This window comes from Thamnophis elegans, chromosome 11 (assembly GCF_009769535.1).
Source record: "Thamnophis elegans isolate rThaEle1 chromosome 11, rThaEle1.pri, whole genome shotgun sequence".
NCBI classification, from domain to species: Eukaryota; Metazoa; Chordata; class Lepidosauria; order Squamata; family Colubridae; genus Thamnophis; species Thamnophis elegans.
The window spans coordinates 20,783,724-20,788,305 of NC_045551.1; the positions used below are offsets into that span (position 1 = coordinate 20,783,724).

Below are 4,582 nucleotides of genomic sequence, written 5' to 3' on the forward strand. Positions count from 1 at the left end.
ATCCCTAATCTTCACAGCTTTCTGTACTTCCATCAGTTCACTAATCTCTCTCTGAGTTTTCTTGATCTTAGCCTCTAACCTTGTTTTCCAGGGGGATATGTACTGCTGTTCTTCTTGATTGTGCAGTCAAGCATATCCAGGATTACAGTGGCTGTAGTATGCCAATTGATTGGTTTGAGTTATCTTGGTAGAAGGGATTTTATGTGGGTTCTATTGGCATCTTCTAGACTAGAGCCATGGTGGCACAGTGATTAGAATGCATGTAGTGCAGGCTACTTCTGTTGACTGCCAGCTGCCTGCAACTTGCAGTTCAAATCTCACCAGGCTCAAGGTTGACTCAGCCTTCCATCCTTTCTGAAGTCAGTAAAATGTGGACCCAGATTGCTGGGGGCAATATGTTGACTCTGTAAACCACTTAGGGATGGCTGTGAAGCACTGTGAAGCAGTATATAAGTCTAAGTGCTATTGCTATACTTCCGATGGTACATCTCCATTAAGCCTTGGTAACTCACCTCAAGGGTTGATTGTAGCTAGTTTATCCATGATTTTATAGCACATATCAGCTGTTGTGCTTTGTAATGGAAAGGTTGGAACTGACATTCCATTTTCAGGGATTGGCTGCACATCCAGTTTTTCTTCTGGATCTTTTTGAGTATAGGATATAATATGTAGTTGGACTACCTGAAGTTGTGAGAACAGCTTCGTCTTCAATATATTGAAGTACTGGATAACAAGCTGTTTTTGTGAATGCCGATCTTCTGTCCAACCATATTTTTCTCAAACCTTTCATATATCCCCTCTCATTAGGTATACTGCTGTAGTAGCATTTCATTGATTTTCAGGTTTTATTGTCTTGTCCATGAATGGTTTGTTCCAGTATCCCACTTATTATCCGATTGTCCTGATTCCTGAACATCTGATACAGATCTTCTTAATCCTGGTAATGTCCAAGTCAGCATTATTTTCCTAACTTTTGTCACTCTCATATTTTTGAAGTAGGCAGGAGAAGTGTTAGTGGTTTTTTGCTCAAAATTGTTATGTCAGGATTTGAACCCTGGTCTCCTGCATCAAAGACGGAATTCTAACCATTACACTATCCAGCTTTATATATTTTTTATATATTAACCATATATGTATATAAAATATAAGGCTTTCCTGGCAAGACTTGTTTAGGTAAACTGATTTCTAAAAACTTTCATATCTATTGAGTTCTAAAACTTTTAAAACTTTGTCTAAATCCACTTTTCTTCTCCAAGGATGAAGACATTTGCCACTTAGGCTTCATGGATTTTGCCTGTCCTCCCAGAATCTTCAGAACTTAATAAGTAGGCTTGGGAAATGAACTTTCAAATCCTTTTTATTACCTTGAGATGAATTTTTGAATATATGAATTATTTGAATACATGGCCTTAAATCACCTTTCTATCTTGGCTGAATCCTTATTTCCATAAAGCCTGACAAACCTGCATTTATTAATTTACTGAAGTTGTTTTTCAGATGAAGAAAATTAACTATCCTAATCTATGCTAATAAATATTCATGACATCACCATATAACTTTGTATGCCAAACCCATAAACCTTTGCCAAAGAGAAAATGCACACATTTGAAAGAATTGTATATCAAGGATCTACAGGTAAATCCTTGAGTTATGATCACAATTGAGCCCCAAAATGACACATTTTGCCCCATTTAACCACCTTTCTTGCCACAGCTTTTAAGTGAATTACTGCAGTTGATAAGTTAGTAATATGGTTGTTAAGTGAATCTGGCTTCTCCATTGATTCTGCTTGTGAAAAAGTGATGACATGACCTTGGGAAACAGCAATGGTCATAAGTATGAACTAGTTGCCAAGCATCTGAATTTTGATCACATGATCATGAGGATGCTACAAAGGCTGTGTGAAAAATGATCATGTCACTTTTTTAGTGTCATTGTCATTAAATGAACTGTTGTAAGTTGAGGACTACCTGTATTTGGCATTCCCTTAGGAAGAACAAGCCATCTACCTTAGGTGGTAGAAAAGAGAGGGGCAGGAAGTGAATCATTCATTTATCATTTATTCTATACTAGAGTATCTATACTTAATTAGATTAACCATATCAAGTAAAACTTTTATTAAAACTGGTCTTACTAATTAAACAAGTATTTTTGAAAGATATGTAAGAAGATCTATTAGCAGGGCAATTTCATTTTAAAACAAGCTTTCTCTCTTACCCAGTAAGCAAAAAGGGGGAATTCTAAATGACTTTCCTGAAGAAGGGCATTTTATATTAAGGCTTTTGTTCTGCAGAATCTTTTATCTTTATACAGTTATGCAAATCCAGTTTAATAAGGAATTTCAGATCCAAGGACTGAGGGTTTCACCTATAGTATGAGTTTGTGAAAAGCTGACTCTGTGAGAACTGACTATTGAATTCAGAGGCAGTTATCCCTAACACATGTGAATTGCATTGCAGTCTCAAATTTCTCAGTAAATAATAATTTACCAGGCCCAACATTCCATGGTCAAAAGGCTTTTGTGAATTTTAGCTAGAAATGTGAAAAAGACACCAGGTTGATAAATGTGCTTCTCTTCGGTATCAGCAAATGTGTGATTCTGATCTCAATAGCCAGGCTTTTTATACTTATATTATAGAGTATTTGCATGTTATTTTACTAAGCCAGAATGCTACAGCCACTTAATAAGAAGTAACTCTTATGAACTGGATATACAGTATAGAATTGTTAATGAATGTCTATTCAAAATTGCCTGTAACCCAGCTGTTATCTCCAGTATATTCTCTGAATGAAATATTGAGTGAGACATGCTGCTTTAATATTGATTAGAGAACAATCCAAGCAAAACCTTCAGAAGCAATCACCATCAGTGCCCTCTGCTCCAGACATCTTGGATTCTTGAAATGGTAGCATTGTCTAATAGGTCAAGCCGTTCGCCTCCATGTGCTAGGTCTCTGTAGCATCCCTAGAAAATGTGAAATAGTGGGATTTTTCCAAGCAGACCAATCTGTTTTTTTAAATAGGTTGTTTTCCCTTCTTTTTCCCTGCGAGTCAGTTCATTCGATTAGACAATGGCTTGACTTGTTTCTTAGTGTGGCCTAATTCCAGGCCCAGCCTGGCAGGAGGCTACCCCATTCAGCTATACTCAACTCTACTTGTTACCTTTTGGGAGTTAATGACTTGGATGTAACTTCATTTCAGGCTAGCAGCTGGCAGGACTGGCTAGGCAAAGCTCATACAACAACAGTGTATCCCAAACATAGGACAAAAACAAGAAACCGTTGATCAAGCCTCTTCAATAATTAACTTAATGCTTCCAGTTAAGGATGACCGAGTTGGCTTCTTATTCTACGTTGGCACAGTTGCTACAACCCTTTGCCAATTAAGAATGTCAGAACAGACCAAGCTGCAAATATATTCAAAATTCTTTATCCAAAATACCATCTGAATAGATATTTAGTATGTTCTTCTTTCTCATGAGTAGTATTCGATATAAATATTCAATTTGTTTCTGTTAAAAATGTGGGAGTTAAAATGTGCACATAAACTATTTACCCTTTGAAGTAATTAATTGGTCCTGATGAGATTTCTCACAAATCATCTACTGCAACATTGTTTGACTGAATAAATGAATTCAATTAACTACAATGCCTATCACTGCTATGCAAAGATAAAGAACTCTGTAGCTCAGACATCTGAAGTTTTTTTGGGTGTCTATCTTGCAATTTCCCCATGTTTAGATGTGATTAATAGCTACTCCAAAGGTTCTGCTTAACAATAGTTTCTAAAGTTGGGCAATGGTGAAATATGTGGGTTCTGTAATAAACTGATGATGTCAATATGATTTCATGATACAACTGTTTCTGATGTAAAAACATGGTGGCATTTGGAATGATTAATTGTATTATTTATTTTAGAATGGAGCTCCCATTATACCCGTAATGGCAAACCTATGGCACACGCTCATCCATCTATTGTAGGAGAAACCAGGAGCTGAGTCAAGGGCAGTCTCCCAGTCTTTACACCAGTATCCAGCCCTGTGAATAGTGCTAATTTTTATCACTTTAAAATGGGACCAGTTAAGGAAAGTGACTGGGGATTTCCCTAGTTTTCTTTCTTCTAAGAGTCAACTGCCATCAGCATTCACCTTAACCTGCAGTGGAGCTGTTCACAAACACAATAAAGCAATAAAAACATTTTTAAAAATCTCTTTATACCTCGAAACACAGCACATCTCCATATATCTCAGGTGGGGGGACAACTTCAGTGCTTCGCTAAGCTCCACCCTCACATTTCCTCAAGGCTTGTGGGAAAAACCAGGTTAAACAGAGCTTTTTGGAAATCCAGGAGAGAAAGGAACAGCTCAAGAGGAAGGAGGTTGCAAAGGGCAAGACCTATATCTAAGAAGCACCATCAAAGCTGATTCCTCCCAAAGCAAAGAACAACCCAAGTAGTAGTGAAAGACCAGAAGACATGGAGAAATCTGGCTCATAGAATCACCAAGAGTCGGACATGAAAATGGACATCATCATCATCACCTCCAAAAAGTCATGCTGGCTATGTCCTACTAAGGAAAGGACAT

At 37.3% G+C, this 4,582-nt stretch overlaps 1 long non-coding RNA gene across 1 annotated transcript; it reads right to left on the bottom strand.

The window, feature by feature from the left end:
• Window positions 1–2,796: 2,796 nt before the first annotated feature.
• Window positions 2,797–3,237, bottom strand: LOC116514984. The gene is made up of 2 exons (XR_004256174.1): window positions 3,163–3,237; window positions 2,797–2,965 (listed from the first exon to the last, which is right to left on the bottom strand). It is a non-coding gene; the product is annotated as an uncharacterized LOC116514984 (long non-coding RNA).
• Window positions 3,238–4,582: the final 1,345 nt, after the last annotated feature.